This window comes from Emys orbicularis, chromosome 5 (genome assembly GCF_028017835.1).
Source record: "Emys orbicularis isolate rEmyOrb1 chromosome 5, rEmyOrb1.hap1, whole genome shotgun sequence".
Classification (NCBI taxonomy): domain Eukaryota; kingdom Metazoa; phylum Chordata; order Testudines; family Emydidae; genus Emys; species Emys orbicularis.
Window position 1 is genome coordinate 21,498,999 of NC_088687.1, and position 24,054 is coordinate 21,523,052.

Consider the following 24,054-nt stretch of genomic DNA (forward strand, 5'->3'; position numbering starts at 1 on the left):
GCATAATAAATAGTTTTCAGGACTGAGGAGATGGTTCAGAAAACCATCACAAAGTTAATATAGGACCCATCCTTCTGATATGGAGGTGTGGTTACTGATCATCATTACTAGTAGCATTATTTATACTAGGCAATTTATCAATGATGGAAAATCGGTGCAGCTGAAACATTGCTGAAAAGAGGTGTAAACAGGACCAAATAATCTTCAGCACCATTTCAGAAAGCATGCCCACGAAACTGTGCTGAATAGAGAGTTTGTTACTGCCTACACTTGTAGTTAAAACTCTTTTCAGTATCATTTCAGCTGCCCCCATTGCAGAAACACAAATACAAGGTCCTTCCTTCCGGACCAATCCAACTCAGAAAACGATAATATGTAACACAATACAAAATGAATATGGCACCGATACATAGTTTGTGGGGACAGCCATGTAGAAAGATTTTGTGAAATAAGTGGATTTTGAGAGGGCAACTGAAGGAAGATTGGCAGGATATATCTGACCTATTGATTTATTTTCTAGAACATCCTTAATCACTAGTTTAAGTTTTAAAATGGATTTGTGGGTATTGTGGAGGGTAGGGAATTGACACATTGAAAGAAACAGAATGGCAAAAGAATATCTAAAAGTAAGTAATATTCAGATTAGAGTAGATACTGCTCCCACTGAAATAAATGGGCGTTCAAACGTTGACTGCAGTAGAAGCAAGACCGATTTTAATAGATTCCTAATAGCCGTTAATATTTGTCCAGTCATAGAAAAGATTCCCACTTAATTCTGTAATGTACTTTCTAAATTAAAAAGTGAAAGTTATTAAGGAAAGTGTTGCTTATCACTTAATGACTGAAAAGAAAGTGTCCATAACCACTGCTGAGTGTATTTTCTTCCAATTATCATTCTTTTGTCTTTGATTCATGTCTTTTCCAAATCCTGTCATTTCAATGAATATTAGCACATATACCATAATACGATAGAATGCTGTAAGAGAGTGAGAATAAAGATTAGTTAATTCCTGTTTGAAATCATTATACTGCAGTTAGCATTGTGGTGTAAAATCAACAGGGTCTTCGACAGAGACACTCACAGCACATCTGTTGGGGCCTGCCCCCGAATATTGTGTAGCATTAGTGGGAGGTGTTTCTGGTTTGTTATAAATTGTGTGCAACAAGACAAGCTGTCAACTGCAGATGGGTTTGTACTTGATCGTAAATAAAAAAAGAAATCTAATAAAATGTTTAAACTAGCTTACACATCTGCAGTTGGACAAGTAATGGGAGTCACACGTTGTACATGACGTTGCTGTAGCAACCTCACCATACCTTAATTCATGAATATCCAAACTGTTTTGATGTGTGAGCTGCACGGTGATTACTGAGTAAGGCCTCAGGTCGGAACTGTCCCAGAGCTGTCTCCTTTCTTTCTTGCCCAAGAGTTTGTTCCTTTTTTTTTTTTTTATTGTCTGTTGAATAGACAGTGTGTTCTATTCAGGAGATGATAAAAAGGAACACCCTTTGGGTAAGAACAAGAGGATAGAACTGGTTTTGGAAAACAATATGGGTATTATTTTAAATTATTCCCATTTTTTGTCTGAAGATATTCTTGCAGTGACAGACCTTCACACTATCAAGTACATAAAGCAATTCCTATTTACTAGGAATGTGTTATACTAGGAATTTTGAGTGACTATTTAAAGAGTCAGTTTTCAAAACTAAAAAAAAAAAGCAATCTTTTCCTAAAATTCTTGTACCTACTATTGTTTCAAGTAACATCTAGGATTAGTCTAAATGAAGATTAGAGAACATACAAATATTTCTCTTATTTTCCCCTTTTTATTTCAATTGTGCATTTGACAGAACTCTGTGTCAGCATTTCAATCTTTTCTTCTGAATTAGTCAGTTTCTGCTGTTGCTTTTATGCATCTTTAGCAAAACAAAAGGGAAGAGAAAAAACACAATACAAAAATGTGATTTTAATACCCCCCCCCTCCAAATTTTCAGAAGATCTCAGGAGTTGCGGTGGTATCTGAAATTACATTGAACTTAAGTTTTAATAATTGACTAGATTTCAAGTTGGCAGTATCTTTTCAAATACCATTTATTTTATTTTCATTAGATTATTTTGGATGCTGAGGTTCATTCTCATTCGATTTTTGAAACAATGTGATCTAGTGTTTGATCACAGAACGAGCAGCCAGGAACTCATGACCTCTAATTCTTACTTGGATACTGACTTGCCCTCTGGGTATAGTTCGCAGAATCGAGCCTCCCAGCCCAGGTCAACAGACTTGAGCTTTCAGGGCTCACACTACTACACTCAAAATAGCTGTGTAGACAGCACTTAGAAGGTGTAGCTTGGACTGGAGCTCAGACTCTGAAGCTCAGCCCCATTCCTAGCTTCAGAACCCAAGCCACAATGTCTGCAGCACAGCTTCTTTTAGCTCAGTAGCACAAACCGGCTACCCCATCCATATGTGTCGATCCAGGCTGGGAGGCTTGCTGCCACTGGCTGGGATCTTTGGCATATCACTTAATTTCTTTGCTTTGGTTCTATGAAAATATACATTGTGACAGGTCACCACGTATGGGTTTACATTCCTGCACAGGGCCGCCCAGAGGGGGGGGGGGGCAAGTGGGGCAATTTGTCCCAGGCCCCACAGGGGCCCCCATGAGAATATAGTATTCTATAGTATTGCAACTTTTTTTTAATGGAAGAGGCCCCCAAAATTGCTTTGCCCCAGGCCACCTGAATCATCTGGGCAGCCCTGTTCCTGCACATGCCATTGATGTCAAAGGGAATAGGATTGGACCTTTAGAATCTAATCTTGCAAGGTTCTAAGTACTCTCCGCTCTCAGAATGGAAGCTCAGCAGCTTTCAGAATCAGGAAACATGTTTGTAACATATATGGACTTGATTCTGCAGCACTAAAGCAAGTGAGAGTTTCTCCATTTATTTCAATGAGAGCAGAATAAAACCCTATGTGCATCTCTGCTCTTTATCACATATGGCCCTGATTCTTCAAACACTGATGCACATTCTTAACTTTAAGCTTATGAGTAGTCACAGGGGCCTACATGTGTGATTCTATCAGTGTCTAGCAGCAGGACAAGAAGATATAAAAGTTAATAGTATTACAAACACCAGACATTCTCCTAAAGTAAACTTTACAGTGTAATTTGGATTTTTGCAAGACACAGCATTTACAGTAATTTCTATAGAAGACAACAGCTGAAGTTTTCTAAAAACTGTTGGAAGATTCAGTCGGTTATGCTTCTCCATACACATGGAATATCAATGCTTTTTCATTCTGAATTTCTTATTTTAGATGACAGGAAATAAAATCAAAAAGTAAGCTCTATATGAGACAGCACAAGCATTTCCTCTGTTACATGATACATCAACTGTGCCTCGTTAAAATGGGACCTGCTGCTGGATAAGCAGATCTATTAGCAACATTTAAGGGTTAGAACAGAGGAAACACGTTATAATAATTACAAAGTCACTTTTGTTACACAACCTTTATTTGAGTGTACCCTGCTAGGTACTGAGTGGCTTCTGCATAGGCCACATAGATTTCCCCCCTTTCCCCTCCTCCAAGATGAAATTCACGATTCCAATTCTGTGCTGCATCTCTAGAAGGTGCAGCCCAGGGACAGAGGGGATATAAAATATAGCTTATGTGCCACTTTTTCTCTCTCTAGATTCTGGGCTACTTAGGGGGCCAAAAGAGCACCCCAAATAATGTATGGCAGCCTGTCTTAGGCAGCCAAAAGGCTGTAGTGCAGGCCAGAATCGTTATAGCATCATGCATTACAGGCCTGTCTCCTCTTGTCCTGGTGTGCCTTCTACAGTAGTGCTTGCAAAGAATGCAGCAATGCCGTGTTTGCATCAGGGAAATTCTTCTTTGGCCATTGTGGCACATGAACAGCCCCTACACGCTGCCACAGTAGCCTGCAGTGATTGGAGAAAACAGAATCTGTCCTCAATTTAAAAAAAAAAAATTGCTTCTAATATTCATTAATAAGGCACACATGTCATAATTTCAAGGTAACTGCATCTGGTCTCCTCCTCCTTGGTCCCTGTAAGGCACCCACTTAAGGTTTCAGGCTCCCAGCAGTCATCATTCTTAGATGGACATCCACATCTCTCTCTTTAAGGCTGCACAGCCACCTACTACACATTGACATCTCCAGCAAGCCAATCTGCATAAAGACCAGCCTCTATACATTGCTTTCTCTAACGGCTACAAACAGTGTATTGCCAGCAGTTACAAGTTACCACACAGCTCTTTCTCATCAGAGTACATTTATTTTAAGAGCAAAAGCATTAGAGAAAACAAAAAACAACAACAAAAGTTACTACATGTGTACTAATCAATGTACCAGAAATTGCCCATCAGACTTAGTGGCCCTAGTAGTCCAAAGTCATTTAAATTCTTCAGCAGGATTGGGGGGACTCTCCCCAGGGTCAGAATGTCCTATCTGTTTGCTCACTCAAAATGAAGGCCCGATCCCATTTCAACTTAGCCTTTATAGATTCCAAGCGCTTACTTTGTCCCTTAGTCTTTGGAAAACCCAGCTTGAATCTGTATATGCAAACCACCCCAGAGAGTGGTGCTTCTCTGAAATTGTTTACAATCCTAATATTTTTAGTTTCTGTAGGAACTGTGGTAACCCTCTCACATTGTGTTTCACTCTATAATACATAAACCATTCACAATTGTAGTACAGTGGTCTCCCAAAAATACTGCATGGGATAGTAATATCTGTCACAATATTTATATAATTCCCAATGTGGGTATTTGTTTGTGCAAAACTGTGGGAATTGGGCATGTAAATCTGGATTGGGCATGCAAATCCAATTTTAGGCATTTGACCTATCTGTCTATTCCTGAAAGCAGGAATTGCCACCGAGTCAAATTAAGGGAAATATATCCCATGGACTAAAGTCCAGTCTATTGACAGAATTTCACTATTTCTGAATCAAACCGCTATTTCTTATAGAATATTTTCCATTTATGAAAACAACTAAGATGTTCCTTTTTACAAATATTTAGGGTTTGATTCAAAATCACTGGCATCTTCCTTTAAGAAATTATACGTGTGCGTATATATATATCAACGATATCAGAATCATTGTTTAAATGATAGATTCAGTCTAGTGAAAAAATAAACTTGCTGCTTTCAATAAGTGTTGAACTAGTGCTTTTATTGTATACAATACCAACAAAAAGCAATGCCTCTTTCTTTTTACTTACCTACTGAACCACACCCAGTAAAAATACATCTGATTTTTTCCCTCATGTTCTATAAAAACGAGTGTTTACTAGTCTGAACTGGCCTAACAGGTTGATTGATGGAAAGTTTATCTTAATGAAATATGTCTTAAAACAGCATGTGCCAGAAGTCTTCAATATCTACTTTCCCCTCAACAATACGTGTTCAACGGTAAACACATCCATTTGAGGCTAAAATATCAACCTGACTGGAACAATTAAACAATATTTCCATCATGTTTCATATTTTAGTCGCTGATTCTGCAATAAGCTGTGAGTGAGCACAGCAGTTCACCAATGTGGAGCTCATTGGAGAATCAGGGCTTCTGACTATATCTTTAGACAGATCTGAAGCATTTTTAAAAGGTAATTTTCAAGCATGGTTGGTTAAACTCAAAATTTGCTCCCCCTTAACATTTCCATGATTTTATGAGAAATATATTTTGGATTCTAAATACTTAAAATTAGTATAGACAATTTTTTTTAAAAGAGCAAACAGTAGCTACTGTTTACATAGGTAGGATTTAATGAGCCAAATTAATCACTGATGTATCTCCATTGAATTAAGTGGAGTTTCACCAAATTTAATTGAGCCCCAAATGTTATGCTTGGGCACTGGTCTGACAACCAAAAGCAGCATAAATGCACTAACAACATTTATTCTCATATATACTACCACTGATATTAACTAATTATGTTCATGGCCTATAAGAAACAGAAGACTAATAATAAATTGCCAAAAAAAAAGAGAGACCATATTGTACATTACATTTTAAAGATTATTCTAGGAGAACATATTTCAAGCAATGGGTCTGATTCTCCACTGCATCTGCAACTTAGCGCAGCCATTGGAAGTTTCCTTCGGTATAGGGGATCCTTCGGTGGCAAACAACTACCATGTTCCTATGCCAACCTCTAGCTGCTGGAGAGGGGATATAGCTGGAAAAATAGGGATGAGGTCATGGCTCACACCCAGCTGATCAGTGTCTACTAGAACGGAGTGTCAAGGCTGCTCTTTTTTAAGCAGGGACAGTATTGGCATTCCAACAGCCTCAAGGTTGGAAGCTCACAAAGGTGTCGTTAAGACATCTCTTCCTCCTGAACTATACAGAATGCTCTTCCATTGCAGCCTGGGATTTGGCCCACCATCCAGTAATAAATAAATATATAAATATGAATGCCCAAAGTTAAACACGTCTGAACAGCCAGCCAGTATATGCTAATAGTTTGTCGGTTAGATATAATGCCCCTGCATGTAGTTTAAACTGGGTGAGAAAACAAGTTCCTCCCTTTTTGTGTTGTTTCTTTATACAAGTTACTAATACCAAGGGCCGACTCCAGCTTTTTTGCCACCCCAAGCGGCGAAGCGGGGAAGAAAAAAAAAAAAGATAAAGCCACGATCGGTGGCACTTCGGCGGCAGCTCTACTGCGCCGTTTCATTCTTCCCTCCGAGAGGGACTGAGGGACCCGCCGCCGAATTGCCACCGGAGACCTGGACGTGCCGCCCCTTTCCGTTGGCCACCCCAAGAACCTGCTTCCTTTGCTGGTGCCTGGAGCCGGCCCTGCTAATATCTAGTGGTCCTAGTTGATGACTGAAAAAAATATAGTACAATAAATCGAATAACAGTACTTTACAAACAGCTAGTTAACATGAGAGGCCAAGATTTTTTCAAGTGACTAGTGATTTGAGGTGCCTCAGTTTTTGGATCACCAGCATCTTAAAGGAGCCTGATTTTCAGAAATTGCTGTGCACCGACCTTCTTAAGGACCCAAGAAGGGAAATACTCAATCATGAGTCACTTTAGAAAATCTTGGCCAGAGTCAGTTTTCAAGGAGCTTCTGAAAGGGAGGTCACATGGGATTTGGGCTACAATCCAGCAAATAATTAAAGCACATGCTTAACTTTAAGCAGGTGAGTAGTCCCACTTCAAGAGGGCTAATCACATGCTTAACGTGTGCTTTAGTGCTTTGCTGGATTGAATATAGCCTCCGAGGTAAAGTATTTTATTCTGTCTTTAAATTTTTCAAACAAACTATTGTGCACCAACATTACAAGAGTAGAAATGAACAGGGGAGCAATTGTCTCTTTAAATATTCCCTTGCATTTTCAGTATAAATTGTTGTATAACTACTTGCCCAAACTTTATTAATGCATTTGCACAAGTTTTTAATTTTTGTAAAGTATTCCAATTAGTAATTCTTTGTTCTTCCATTTCTTACATATCACTTTGCTGGTGGGGATAGACTGGCTTTGACTTCAGTGGGAGCAGCGCACACCTCCAACGGTGAAGTGTGGCCCTAAGCAAATAGCAATCACAGATGACCTTCTACAACATATTATTAATGTTCAAGTAGTAAGACAGAAGTGTGATGTAATGTTCTGAGTTGCACAGAAACTGGGGTCAGGAATATGCACTCTTTCATTTTACATTTTAGGTTACAGACCTTCCTTTGTCTTTACCTCATGGTTGTAAATTAATAGCCCTGAATTTATAGCAAATAATGTGCCAGATGAAATCAGGTTAATTAAGGCCTTGTCCACACTTGGATCAAAACTGCGGCAGCTCCAAGCATGCTTTAAAATGGTTCTATTAGAGTTCTACAAGTTTACCTGGATTTTTTTTTTAAAGACGTTTGTTAGAAATATGTTATAGAACAGTGCTGTAGGCTACAATACTTATAGGGGTGGGCCTCAGTCCAGTAAAGAATTTAAGCATAGGCTTAGTTTTAAATCTCTGGGTAGTCCACTTAAGTCATTGGAACTACACTTTCAGCCCAATTCAGTTCTCACTGAAGTCAACGGAAAAGCTCCTACTGACTTCAATAGGAACCATAATCAAATTGATAGACTTCAAGTCAAGGAAATGCCTATGTTTTTGCAGGATCAGGGTCTATACAGCAAATAATTTTAAACAAGACCACATTCTGCTCTGCTCCTTAGCATACTTCTATTTCCATTCCATAATATAGTGACATGAGGCCAGATTCTACACTGAGATATATATCCATACAATTACTGTTTGCTTTCTAAATGTTGTATTTACTTTTTTCAAGTTTATTATTATTTGTTATTTGAACTGTGGTAGTTTCTAGAGGCACCAGGCATATTTGGGTCTTCATTCTGCTAAGCACAAGAAAACTGAAAGATGCTCCCTTGTCCTGATGAGTGTGCACAGCATTATTATTGCTGAAGGAAAGAGGTTAAGTGACTTGCCTAAAGGTATATAGAGAGGCAGTAGTAGTGCTGGGACTTGAAATGAGCAGTTCCTGATTTCTAGTCGTTTACTCAGACAACTTGATTATGTCTCTGTCCAGGGAAAAATGATCAAAAACATAAATACAGACAGTCTCCTGAATAAAATGCTGACAACTAGATGTCAAAATCCATAATCTGGCATTTACTTTGGGAAGTTATCCTAAATACTTTGAGATTTAAGACCGCTCCCATTATTAAACTGGCATTTACCTAGCTAATTGTTTGATATTAGCGGCTTTACAATTCATCATGATGGCATTATAACAACTTTCCTCGGCAGAGAATACTATTGTTAAGATTGTACAACAGCTTACATTTAACTATTTCAGACACTTATAAAAGCATTTGGGGGGGGGGGGGAAAGAGGGCTAAAACTTTCTATATGTTATCCACCCAAATGTGATTGATTAATTGATTAATTTTAAAGTGGAGGATATTTTGCTCAGCTGTATTTGAGGCTGGTGGGTGTGGGGAGAAAAAAAATCTATCCCTGTTAAAGGTCTACAATAAAAACTGCTGAAGTCTGAAACAATCTTTAATGAAAAGTAGTGAATTTGCCAAATTAACAGAAATATTACTAAGTTACAAGCAATTGGAAAAAAACATCTCCTGAGCCTGCGCAGTGGGTTTCAGGTAAGAGTTTTTTCCCTCGAGTATAATGATGCCTTGTTCCCTTTGTGAACCTTAACTGGGACGATTTAAACACTTTTATAATTCAACTCAGACAACTGTTGTCATTGTTGTTTTTAAAAAGAGGAAAGAAAAAAACAAACAGGAAATTAGTGTAAAGGAGGTCCTGAAAACGTGGCTTTCAATCCTTCTGTGTGGAAGGGAGATTAGGAAGCAGTAAAACACTGCTGTGGTGGACACCATGGAGCAGTCAGCAGGATTACTTCAAGGTGAACCTCTTGGAGATTTCCTTTACTTAGACCCTCCCTTAGGTTATACCATGTAAAGGGACTAACATGACTTATATTAAGAACAACTTTAAGGCTGCATAGTTAAAATTCAAAAGGATCAGGAAATGCAAGTTAAAGTAATTACATGCATCAACATTAACTTTTCATAGATTTGTAAATTCTAAGACCAGAAGGGACTGTTGTGATCATCTAGTCTGATTTCCTGAAAAAACAGGCCATTGAACTTTTCCAAAATAATTCCTAGAGCAGATTATTTAGAAAAACATCCAATCCTGACTGAAATACTACCAGTGATGGAGAATCCACCAGGATCCTTGGTAATTTGTTCCAATGATCAATTACCGTCACTGTTAAAAATTTACACCTTATTTCCATTCTGATTTTGTCTAGCTTCAACTTCCAATCATTGAATCATGTTATACCTTTTTCTGCTAGACTGAAGAGCTCATTATTAAATGTTTGTTTCCCATGTAGATATTCATAGACTAATCAAGTCACCCCTTAACCATCTCTTTGATAAAATAAATAGATTGAGCTCCTTGAGTCTTTCACTAAAGGCAGGTTTTCCAATCCTTTAATCATTCTCGAAGCTCTCCTCTAAACCCTCTCTAATTTATCAACATCCTACTTGAATTATGGACATTAGAACTGGACACGGTATTCCAGCAGCGGTCGCACCAGAGCCAAATACAGAGGTAAAATAACTTCTCTGTTCCTACTTGAGATTTCCCTGTTTATGATTCCAAGGATCACATTAGCCCTTTTGGCCACATTGCACTGGGAATTCATGTTCAGCTGATTATCCACTACAACTCAAATCTTTTTCAGATTCACTGCCTCCCAGGATAGAGTCCCACATCCTCTAAGTATAGCCTACCTTCTTGTTCCTAGATATATACATTTACATTTAGCCATATTAAAATCATATATTGTTTGCTTGCATCCAATTTATTAAGCAAGCCACATCACTTTGAATCAGTGACCTGTCCTCTTCATTATTTACCACTTCCCCAATTTTTCTGTCATCTGCAAACGTTATCAGTAATAATTTCATGTTTTCTTCTAGGTCACTGATAAAATTGTTAAATAGTGTAGGGCCAAGAACCAATCTCTTCAGTGCCTCACTAGAAACATACCTCCTTGATAATGATTCCTCATTTACAATTACAAATTACTATTTTGAGATCTATCAGTCAGTCAGCCAGCTTTTAATCCATTTAATATGTGCCATGTTAATTTTATATAATTCTCTAGTTTTTTTAATCAAAATGTCATGTGGAACCAAGTCAAATGCGTTACAGAAGTCTAAATATAGGTCATCAACATTGTTACCTTTTTCAATCAAACTTCTATTCTCATAAAAAAATCAACATTAATTATTTCAATATTAATCAATATCAATATTAATTATATTACCATCCTTTAGTTTTTTATTAATTGAATCTTATATCAGCTGCTCCATTATCTGTCCTGGGATCTATGTTAGACTGACAGGCCTATAATTACCCGAGTCATCCCATTTATGCTTTTTAAATACTGGTACAACATTAGCTTTCTTCCTGTCTTCTGGAACTTACCTAGTACTCCAAGATTAATTGAAAAAAATCAACATTAGCGGTCCAGCGAGCTCCTCAGCCAGCTCTTTTAAAACTCTTGCATGCAAATTACCTGAAGCTGCTGATTTAAAAATGTATAATTTTAGTAGCTTCTGTTTAACATCCTCCAAAAATAATAGAGGAATAGAAAAAGTTATCAACCTAATATATGACTACATTATGTGTTTTTTCCCAAATACAGAACAGCAATATTTATAGAACAAGTTGCACACCCTGTCAGCTTAATATATTAAACAACACATTTCATAAGAAAAAAGAGGAATATTAAAATATATGTGCAATGTTAGCTGTAGTCAAATTAATGTTGCTGTAAGAACTTGACTCCCAATTCTCAGTTCCTCGATTCCTGCATATGAGACAAGATCTGGGGAGTAAGAGGGCAAAGGTGATATAAGCCCTTTTGTATTCTGAGCCTTGCTGGAAGTCTGCCCAGCTCCTAGAGTCAGTAAGGAGTGCAAGGGTGCTCTAACTTAGATTTTTCTGCCTCTTATGGACCCCAATAGGCCACGGAAAGCAGAAAATTACTGCATTCCAGCCACATCCCCAACATGTCACTTATAACGAAGGCTGGGAGCAGGGTTGACTAGCTGGTGAGGCCCCCTGCAAAGGAGGTATTCTCACAGGTTTATTTCCACCCCATTCAGTTAAAAAGGCAAAAAGAGACCTTAATATAATTGAGAATCAGCCTCTGTAGTTTTTGTAATTTCTGTCTTTGTCATTTTAACTGTGAAGCTTGTAATGTTACATTAACAGGGTTTTGTTTGGGTTTTTGTTTATTTAATAATGGAGATGCCATTAACAGCTTCATATTTAATGTTGGGTTGGGTTTTTCCATTGAAATGTGGTATAAATCCCTTTGGGATGAAAACAAGTATTTATCATAACCAGTATTATGCCATTTATTCTTAGACTTCAAATTTAATTTTCTGGAAAATTACAAGTAAATATATTGTGTTGCTTATATTGCAAAAGGTGAAAAGGTACATCTTCAAAATATTCCCTCCTAATACTGTTGTAGATTATTTTTCTACTTCACTGCTTTGCCAACAGCATAGTTTCTAGGCAATCATTATGTCAAGTCTAAGATGTTTGACATTTCAGTTTTAGTTTATAAGAAATGAAGCAAGGGTTTATTTTCTTCTTTATAAAGGCATAGAATAATTAAACAGATAATCTTATGCCATTGTTCTTTTTGTGAATATTTGTAAAATTGAAAGAAGGAACTTATAATTTGAGATGCACTGATACATATGCAAAAGTCAAGCTAAATGCAACTACCTTATCTGCATTAGAAGCATTCCAGCACTGCTACATTAATTTCCTCAGTTCTAACCTGAGAAAGTCTTCTAGAACAATTTGTAATAAAGACGGACTTCCATGCCAAATTATGGGCACTTCTACACCCACAGAAGTCAATGAGTCAATTGCCTGAATAAGAAGAATATGATCAAGAACTATGGCTGTTTTTTTAAAATATGTTTTAATGTCCACTAGGGGGAGAAAACTATTTAAGATTCATACCATTCACACTTACGACCCTAAACTTCACCGTAAACTGGTTTTATTAAAAAATCACCTTCTCTCTTAGCTTACAAGGTCTTTCAGAGACTGTGGATGCATGCAGTTATAATGGATGCAGACTGAATTAGCTGCAGAAAATGAATTAATTCTAACTTATTCTAACATTTTAAAAGAATTATTTTAAATAAAAAGTTAACTTCCTTCATAAACATATTGAAGTAGTTTAGATATTCTAAGGGGGAAATTCTTCCTCCCTTACTCATACTCAGTAGTACCTTACTCCATTAGTAGTTTATTGTTTTCAACCTAAGTGTAAAAGAATATTGCTCTAACTGGTCCCAGCAAATCTATGTAAACTACTTAAGGAGCTTATGCTCTAATAAATTTGTTAGTCTCTATGGTGCCACAAGTACTCCTGTTCTTTTTACTTAAGGAGCGTAGCATCTATTTCCTTCCCTCTTCCAATAACCTCAGAGCAAAGAAAAAGAAAAAGAAACCTAATGAAAAAGTAATGTAGATTAGTTAAATATGAAATTATGTAAAGAAAAGATTGCTTTTTTTATGCATTACATTCAGAACGTAATTAAAAAGAAAAATTCTGTAATCCAACTCTAATCTCAATATAGGGATCTTGATGGTGGCAAATGTAACACTATATTTTAGATCTCAGTAAAAACATGTTCTCTATTTAATTACAAGCATCTGATTCCTTCCTATAATATTTGTTAAAATAATGTAAATAAATCTATATTCTTCTCTTTCTAATCAGTTATACAAGAATCCTCAAACTGTTTAGTTTCTACTGTTTTACCAAATGTTTATATTCACGGATAAAACTGGTGTTGCAGAAAACAATAAGGAGTTTCTTGATTTCTTTGAAATACTGAGAAAACTTGCAATACAACCTTTAAAAAAAATTCGGAAGTATTTTCAATGCATAAGTGACTTATCAAGATTCTTGTACTTATCCTCAGGAGTTTCTGAAGTACTTAAATATAGAACTGAATTTCCTACTAATTCATTTAAAATTTAACATTAATTTTTACCACCAGCTGGAGCTAAAATCTCACTGACTATTAGGCAGTTGTATTCAAATCCGGCACATTCAATTTAAGTCTGAAAATCAAATTTGAAATACTACTACAGATTTTCTGGCATATATAAACAGGCCACATTTGTCCTACTAAACAGAGGTCTAGTGATAGAACAGCTGAATGTCCACTAGATGCCAGACTTCCTTTACAGAGCAGAGCAGTTTTGTGGGCTTTTGGAAAGCTTTATGCAGAGCAATCTTTCCCCTAACTTCACTGAACTTTCAATCAGGCTTAGTGAAAATTCTGACAAAATCCTCTTATTTTATTGGGACCTGGATTTGGCCTTTAAATCTCAAAAAGTTCAAATCAGAACAGGCCAAATAAATTTGGAAAAGTTTGAAAATGGGGGTTTAATCAACTGAAAGGACGGAGTATTTTCTATGTCTAATAAGAACAAATTCCCATTGAAAGTAATGGGGCATTAATGAGGTGTGGGATTGACTTCAGTGGGACTTGTTCTCTTTACCCTGCAAGCAAGCAGAGGTGAGCAGCTGCAACAGTGCTTTCTCAGTTTGCTCTCTGTGCTGCTGGTGACATCATAAGCAAGTGATCTATACATTCTGATCATCATTCATCAGGTAATGAAGGTAGCAGTTAAAAATATGGCAAATTTAATGTAACATTATATTGTGAAAATATGTGTTTTAAAAACCTCAGATCAGGGTTAACAGAGTGTGTGAGAGAGGCTGATTAACACTCTGAATACTTCCCTTTGAGGGCCAGATTGTGGTTATATTCATGTTGATTGGCATCTTACTCTGTGATGAGTGCCATTTATTTCAAAGGGTTCTTGAGAAGTAAGGTATTACTCAAGATAAGTAAGGATATCAGAGTATGGCTTTGTGCTAATATGTAAGTTTTACTGTAAGTAATGTGATGATTTTATTGTACTATTCCCTCTTTCTACCTAATGCCAAAGAGTAAACAAAAGGCTCCACTTTGGCATCAGTCTCTTCAGTTCAGGCCTATACTACATCCAAGAAAGCCACATCAAAGTCAGAAGCCAAATTGTTTCTGAGTTCTGAAAGTGATCTAAGCTATGAAATATTTGTGGCTATGATAGCAGATGGAATTAACTGATGGCCCAGCATTCTGACTCTCTCTTATGAGACACATTCTGATGCTCTAACTCAAGTTGAGTAGTCCCATATGCTTGAACTTCAAAAAGCTGCTAAAGTTGGTATTCAGCTTGAGTAGAGGTATCAGAATCTGACCCTGTATTAGGAATTCATAGAAAATCTGAGAAACTACCCAAGGGGATAGTTTCAAAACAAATGGAACTAAGTATAGTTCTGCAGTCATTGGCTTGCCTAAGAAAAATACTTTGGTTAAATGCAAAATGGATTTATTTAAAAATGAACTATGGGCAAAGTTGTTATAAGCATGAGCTTACAAGTCACCACTCACCGATCATTAAAGTAACAGCTACCAGAAGCTCCAAGAGCATACTAGATGCCATCACCTCTTCAATTTGACAAATTATATTGCACATTCCCACCCCCAACAAAGCCCATCAGTCATACCATAAATGAACATCATTAGGGATTTTGGGTGCATCATTGTATGAAGGAGAATTTGATGTGTATTTTAACCCTTGCTGAATCATTCATACAAAAAAGGGTGACAAGTGGGCAATAAACAAAACCATCTTGATAGGCGAGATAATCCGGACCTTTTGGGAATGAAATTCATAGGCAAACTGGATGCCACATTTAGCAACCAGAAGTGCATTAAGGTAATAAAAAGAAGCCAGGTGTAGACACCAATTCAGCATCAACAAGATGGGGAAAATGATCATAGAAACTAGAGCTTATATCTTGATGTTTAGGCATAGCTCTTACGAATAGCCACAACCGCTTTAGTATGGGAGAACTAGGAGAAGAAAAGGCAACACAATGACCACATCACAAGCTCTGGCGATGGCACTGCTAGTTATTGAAATCACGTTGTGTAAAGTTTTGTTTAGTAAAATTGCTTAATATGTCAAAGATAAATTTGTGTCCACAGTGTTCATTAATATTAACGGTAGGAAAGACAATGTAAGTGACTACTGGCAAATCGGTAAGTTTATTTTCTTCTAATTTTGATAACTATGCATAAAATGTCTGTATACACATTTTAAAGGGCCTTCGTGACTTTAGAATGGAATCTTTTATTGTAAGCCTTTTCCAAGGAATACGATGGATTTATGATGGAGTTAATGTAATTAAATCTCAACAAAGATAACTACTGGAAAATGATGACAGTAGTTTTCATAGGAGAACAAAGTTCAGTTTACTGTATTCATATTTGGACTATGTCCAAATATAAATTATTCTCTTCCTATTTGGTAGTGTAATAAAACTTGTTTAGTATGTTCCCTAGCTTTATTCAAAAGGAACAGGCAACCACATTTTCTGAAGTGACTCTTAACTTTGGATACCCCACTTTAGACACCATAGGTCTGATTTTCAGTTGTGATGATCATATGCAGTACCCATTGGAGCGCTGTTAATAGAGGTGAAAAGCTCCATCTCGTTACCATTCCCCTTAACCATCTAGTCCTCTAAACTGTATCATTTTTTATTTTTCTGGTTGTAAATTTCTTTAACAACATAATATTGCCAGTTCCTTGAACTATGCTACATCCAAAGAGGATGGATTAATGACCGAAGAGTCAGTTTCAAAATATCTAGCATCTCTAGAACCACAGTCAGATCCACTAGGGTTGAATCAGCCCTTAATCTTTTTATGGTGGATACATTGAGTACCATGCAGTTTACATGTGTTTCAAATGAGTCCAGTTGTGTCTGCTCTAAATGGACATTAAAGATCTCATAACTGTTTAGAGAGTAGCAGGTTTATCTCAGTGTCACTGGCCAAACTATGTCAGCTTCTAGTGTTGTGCTGCATACTAGATAGTAGGTGTCCTCCTGCTTAGGGGTGGCTCTTGTGCTCTACATAGCAGTATATAATTTGTGAAAACCTTTGGAATCTTTTATAGACTATGAGCTTGATCCTTGGTTCTGGACCAGCTGCTCTTGGTGAAGGACCCAAGTGGGAGAGGGACAAATATGGCTGTGGGCCACAGCCAGTTCAACTCCTGGCACAAGTTAGAGCAGTCTCTAAGTTTCTCTAATTTGCATTGGCTAGTAGTGATCCCCAACGGGGTCTTACACCTGCTAGGGAATCACTGGAATGCGGCAGTGCTCTGGTCACGTACCATCCTTCCATCCACACTCTTGAGACACATCCTATACTGGAGGCTAGGGATGGGGGGAATACAGCTCTATGCCACCAGGGTTATCCTCATCTGACCCATTAGCATCTAGCCCCATAAAACGTTAATGGAGCTAACCATCCACTATGCTCATCACTGTAGTACCTGAATAGCTAACAAAATTCTAAAAACTTACTATTTTGTTCTCATACAATGATCTTACATAAGTGCAACAACATGATAAGCTTCAAACAAGTCAACTGGAAAATTTTAAAAGTTACGGTTGTACTTTTCAGGACAAAAAACCCTATAAAAATCAGCCACTGGTATTGCTGTCAGGGAAAAACCACACGGACATTTTATTCTCAAACCTATTAGATAGCAGCTGTTTTACACTGGGCAGATCCTTGCTAGATAGAGACGTTTCTTTATTCATGTATCACAGTAAGTGGTAAATGAGGCATGCTCACACAAGTTATTTGGGATGGAAATGAGTCTAATTAGTCTATCCTACATAGGAACGGTTAAATTACAGTGTGAGGCAAGTTTGCAGTAGCTAGGAATTAACGGTGCATTGCTACTGTAATTGTAAAATATTTGTATACTGACACAGAATATTTACATAATAAGATTTAATTTAAAGGAATAAAACAATAGACAAGATATTTAAAGTAGGCAAACACTTTTCAAAAGGTCAACTTTGGAAAACATTTAAATTTTTTATTATTATTTCAGGAACAGTTCTATAAGTAACTCCTTCTCCAGTCTCACCTAAGTTTTCTATTGCAGCTTTAACAAAAACAATAAATAATAAGTGTTGAGAAAGTTACTCAATTATTTTCAAGTTCTGAGACTGGAGCAGGGGACTGTGCCCTGAGCTTGATTTATACTAAAGGAAACGAGTAGCTTTCCTACTTCTAAGTTTATTGAGTTCATAATAGATTATTTTTAAATGGGCTCCCGGAGCATGTATATGTATTTTATACTCTGATGAATCTTTTAATCTGCAAGAATCACATCCAGTAATGAATCACATTCTTGGAGTGAATAATTCAGCCCTTGACGCCAACCTCTGAGGGAGAATATTGTGGTCATGGTGTCTGAACAGTGTGGTAGCTATGGCTACCTATATAATTCTTAGCAATGAAAAAAAAAGTGACAATGACATTAAATTTAATCAGGTTCCCCTTTTCTGTGGTTCCCACTGGGATGAGCCACTAGTGTCTTGCCTTAAATATTCAAAGCCTTCAAAGTTTTCATGTGTTCATATACTGGGACAATATCCTGCTAATACAGAACAATAGATCTGTCATGTATTTCTCCTGTGAGTAGCCCTAAGTCTGAATTCAGTTAGTAAAGGGTATTATGATTGCTTCTCCTTTAGCAATTGTCTTTACATTAGTCTTCACTTAGGAGGAGGAAGGGCAGTGGTGAAATGTAGACACTAAAAAGACAATGAACTTGGCTGTTTTGGTTTGGAAATATGGAGCAGAGGACTGTCCTCTTAAAAAGATCCAGCTTTATTTCCAGTCACACTTCATCTGATATGAATGAGCTGGTACTAAATATCACATGGTTGAATACATTTGGAAAATATGATCTAACATATATTTAGGAAGGGGAGCTTAGATTCAGTACAAAGACATGGAATTCTGAGGCAAATTTTCAGATCCTTTTCTCAGAGCTGTGAAAAAGTGTGTTTAATATTAGGTTTCAGAGTAGCAGCCGTGTTAGTCTGTATCTGCAAAAAGAACACAAGTACTTGTGGCACCTTAGAGACTAACAAAGCTCAAATAAATTTGTTAGTCTGTAAGGTGCCACAAGTACTCCTGTTCTTTTTGTTTAATATTAGTTATTAAAACGTGCACATACATCCAGATTGGCTCAATCTCTTAGAAAGTTCAGTACCATAAAAGGTTGTGCCTGACTATAAGTAGTTGCAAATAAGCACTATCAATAGGAATTTAGACACATACTCATATAGTCCCAATATGGCATCCGTTTCTTTTTTAAGTGGAGAAGAGAAAACAATATTTTTTTGTCATCTGAATTTGAGCAGGGACAGTAGCAAATAGCTACCTGATACTGAAAATACAATGAATGTTATTCTCAGGTAAGCATGCTCTTTATAGATCCCCTCTCTTGGCTTATGTTTCCTTGGACCATATTTGTGACTAGGAACTGAGCAGATTTTTGGAAATTTTTTATCCTTTCTCAAACCCTAGTGACACCTGCGTGACACTACTCTAGATCTTCGTTTTTTGAGTGGTAAAGGCAGAGTCTCTATTCTGAACATTTTATGAGGCAATTCAGGACCACATTTTTAGGAGTGCCCACACTAAATTGCACACTCGCTTTTTGTGCCACCTCAACTCTGTGCTTACGAACAATGATTAGCGTATGCAAGTTAGGGGTTGTATGTACGCTCTGGAATTTTTGCATTGCACATTAGAACACAGAAGTACATGTACAATTTAGCATGTATAGTTTTCAAAATCTGGAGCTCATTACTATAAAGAACATCTAGTCCTACTTGTATTCAGCTTCTAACACTCATGGGTGTTCAGTGCAATAATGTGTAGGTAAAGAAATAGAAAGTTATGCATTCTTATCTATTCATGGAGGTTATTATAGGATTTTATATGGCATTCATGATCCTGGTATCTGAGCACTTGACATAATTATAAAGTGTTCATATAAAAATATATTTGTCTTCCTCTTCCCTCCTTGAGAAGGGAGCAGGGAGAGAGAGAGAGAGAGAGAGAGAGAGTGTAATCTTTCATTAATACTTGTATTCTTGCATCACATTCTATAGTGCAAGGTGTTACTTTAACCTAGATTGACATCTGTTTTGACTGGTAAGCCAGGACCTGTGGTAGGAGATGCAGGTTTAAATAATAGAGTAGCCTCCAACTACAGCATGTAGTATGTGATGCAGGAATAAAAGTAGGACTCAAAGGTTCTAAATTATTCACTAGGCACAGATCTCTGTAAAGGGTAAGGTGGAGGTGCATCACCCAGGAATACTAAGCGGCATTGTCTCTTGGGGCCCTAAGGTTAGGTTTAAGATCAAGTAATTTAAGGGATGCAGCATACTCCCCTGTTCCTGCTGCACTCCCTGCCCAATTGCTCTTGGTGGCCAGGGCCTTGCACCCTGCTTCCTATACAGTTGTATGTGACTAGCTTCCCTAATGGAAGGAACATTTTTGAGGCCTGACCAGGTTGACCATACCATTTTGCTTCCACTTATCTCCCAGTTACTGATTCAGATTTTGAGGAGAGCTGAGCAAAATACAAACAAACAGTTTAGTTTTTGGCAACACAGAAACTATATTTCATGTCTGCATGTTTCATACTTCACTTTTTCATGCGTCTTCAAAACAGTTTTTGATATCCTAAAAGCTTTTCAGATTGCATTGAACATTTTTCATTTTGTGTCCCAAATATGCCCATGAGGAAAATTCACTTCTTCCCCATTTGGGCAGTTGGAACACTATTTGCACTAGTGCCAGTGTACGTCGATAAGATATCAAAGAACTGCTCTTCTCTGCCCTCTCAAACTGCCATCTCTAAGCTTCCCAAAAGGAAGATCAGCACTCTCCAAAGGAGTAACTGGCACCTTGCTAGCTTTCACCATCTTAATCTTCTCTGTCAATTTAAAAACCATGGCAGGACTACTCATCTGGAGAGGAAGCCAAAGTTCAGATATACCAAATACTTCTGCATCCACCTCCTCCAACTTCTTTGATTAGATGCTTTCAACACAGCCTTTCTACACAAAAGGATTTCTACAATCTCTAACCTCCTCTTTTTCCCAGTCCAAAAACATATACATTTTGTCCCAGTCAGCCAAACTTTGTCTGAAACCAACTACTGTTGTTTTGCAGCAAGTCACTTTGTTCCATCTCTTACAGAAATTAAGCTTAAGCTTGTGTGACTTTTTGCTGAAGGAGTGGAAGAGATGGAAATGGAAGGAAAGGCAACTAATGTAAGGGTGTAAAAAGATGTCTGTTAAAACACACGCCTAACTCTCGCCCCTCAACATACAAGTTAGGCCATTCTACTGTCACTGATTGATGTGTCATCTACAACAGTTTGCATCTCTCTGAATATAGCCCAGAAGAGCTGTCTTTTTACCCAAGTTGGTAGGGATGCCTCTGTTGCCTTGCATCTAAACTAAGATGTTTTAACAGTTGCACAATGGACACCATGTTCCTGTCTCAGATGGTAATGCATGAGCACTCTACAGAGATTAGGAAAGCAGCTGGGAATATTCCATTTGCTATCAGTCCTGAGCATCTGCTAATCCAGCCCCCTAACTCTGAACATATACACATAGAGAGATACACACAAGTCCGTCTATAGCCACAAAAGCCAAATTGCACTCCAAGTGTATTGAGAGTCAGAGGGAGAACCCCAAGTGGAATATTGTTTTGGGACACAAAGACATTCAAATACATTAAGCTAATTTGAGTTTTCAGAGGCAGTGCCTACAGAATTGGCCAGAAGATATGTTGACTAGCAAACTGATTTTTCCAAGGATATATTTGCACTCTAAAAGTGACACCTCAGGGAATATTCTTCTTCTTGTAGGTTCAAGTTAGGACTTGGGTAATAATTTAACAATGTTTTCAGTGTTTAACCACCTTTGGGCCTTTTAATGGAAGTTTGACGGTGTTGTTTCATTTCATTCTGACCTTACAATCAAGTCTTTCCACACACTTGTTTTTAAAAAAAAAAAAAAATTCCTCCATGTTATTGACCATTGTATAGGGTTTTTTCCCTCCCCTTTTTGGCAATGCTGCGCACGAATTGCATTTGCCCAAGACATTTAACATACCGTTACCAAATTGTGGGTGCTGGGATTTGAATCAGCTTTCTCTCATTTTAGGACTTGTCTACATGGGTGGTGATGGGTATTAGCATTGAGTTGATTTGTACTAGTTGGTGCACAATAGATAAACTGCACTAGTAACATACACATAGGTTGGCAGTGCCATCGTCTCATGGCATACAGATGGTGGGGGCTTTGTATTCCAGGCTTCACTGGTGAGTTGTATGCATCTGGGATTTCTCTCGCTGCGCACTGTGGGATGCATAACACAAGCTGGGTGGAAGCCAGTGGATTTCTGGGACTTGGGGTCAAATTAAAAACAAACAAACAAACAAACAAAAAAACTCTCATGATTCCGCTCCCTCTGTCCCATCCTTCCTCTTTCTGGGTGGGCTAGCACTATTTTTGAATTTCTGTCAGCCAGCATAGACCTAACGTTGCTCTGCACCACTATTCTGGCAACCATGAATATTTAGAAGCTGTTTGGGCTTTATTTGAATTTTCAGAGCCATATGGCTTTGGTTTTGGACTTCACCTGCTGCACCACCAAACAGATGATGTGGCTAACACAGTGGCTCCTTCTGCAGCAGCAGTGGTGGAGGCAGGAGGACAAAGATGACATTAAGGAACTGTTACTACATGAGCTGTTCCTGGAACACCTTCACATGATGCAGTGATGTTACTGGGCTCGGAAGATCAGTGTCAATTGATGCAAGAGGATCATTCTGCCGACCTAAGATGGCTGGTAGTGGCAACAGAATTTCAGTGCGCCAATTTGAAAACATGCACAAGGAGTGTGGGACAAGGGAAGGAGACTGGGGGCTGGATTCTCAGAAAGGTCCCCAGCTCACATCTGTCAAAAATGACTGCAGCCATAGGGCACCCGGCACAGAAGCTAGCATAGTAGTATAGCATAATCACTTGCAAAGATAGATAATTACAAACCAAGGTTCCCTCACAGTAGGATCTGCCTCCTCAGTCCTGGGCTGGGTTTCTGGCTGGCAATCAGGCTTCCTTCCTAAACAGCCACCATCAGGATTCCGAGTCCCAAAGAATCATGGCTTTCCAGGGACAGCTCTTTATTGCCCTCCTCGTGTTCCTCCTTCAATGACTCTTGCTGCTTGTCCTCTGGGTAGGTGTGGGGCACCTGCACGTGGGCCACAGGCTCCACAGCTTCCTTGGTTTCAGTACTGGTATGTCAAGGCTGATTCCCCACGCTGGCACTTCGAATGCAGAAGGTGGGGGCCCGCAAGGATTCTAAAAATTAATACTGGCCACTCCAGGCTTGTATTAAACTCCCAAGGTTACAGCTTCTCTCTGGCCTTGGATGGGTAGATGCTGCCACCATCCAAGTGCAAAACCCCTTTGAGGACCCAGGAAGGTGCACTTGGGAATTCCTTCCTGTGAGGTACCCTCAAGCCCTTTCACACCCTCACTCTGGGGAAGAGCTGTGAAAGAAAAACAAAGGAAATCAGCTGTTGTCACCAGCTAATTAAACAACATGTGCACAAACCTCTTAGGACACAAAATCCAATCCTGTTATTAAAAAAGGTAAATTTTATTAACAACAAAGAAAGAAAATACATCTGGAAACTCAGGCTATTGCTAGATTTAAAAACAAAACAAAACACAAGGATTAATCATCAAGAATAACTTTCTTGAGGTCCAGTTTAAAGGTTACAAGCAAAACAAAAGCATTTGGGGCTAGCACAGAGGAGTCCACAAGCCATAAAGAAATAAAAGGAGATTAGGAAGACGAGATCAGGTTTGACATTTCCTGATCTACTTGCATATCTGGGGTTTCAAATGAGCAGTTTCTAGGTATGATACCAATGATTTTCCATACCTGGCCCAAAGCTTCTTACAGCATTACTGCAGCCCTATCTGCCTCTCCCCGAGAACAAGCCAGACAGACAAAAGGGGAGTCTTGTTTCAGTTTTAAAAAGTTCTAGCCTTCCCATTGGCTCTTTTGGGCCGGTGCCCACTCACTTCTTTTAACCCTTTACAGGTAGAGCAATTAGAGAACAGCTACTAAGAGGGATTCTATAGCTACTGGATGGCTGGGTGTCCATAAAAGGGAGCTCCCCCCCACCATCCCCTTTCATTTATCAAGTGGTGTAATTGCATAAAATCCTGTCCACCTCCTCAAAAACTGGTGAAGTTCTCTTTCCATTGCCTGGCATCCCTGTTTTAATACAAGTTCTGCTGAGCAGTTTGCTCTTTATCCGTCATTGGTGGGTGTCCCAGTTGTGATCTCTCATGGACCCTGACTAGCAATGGCGGCAAACATCTTTACTGTGGGGGCTGGCCCCCAAAATTTGCTGTATTCATGCTTCTTCCCAGA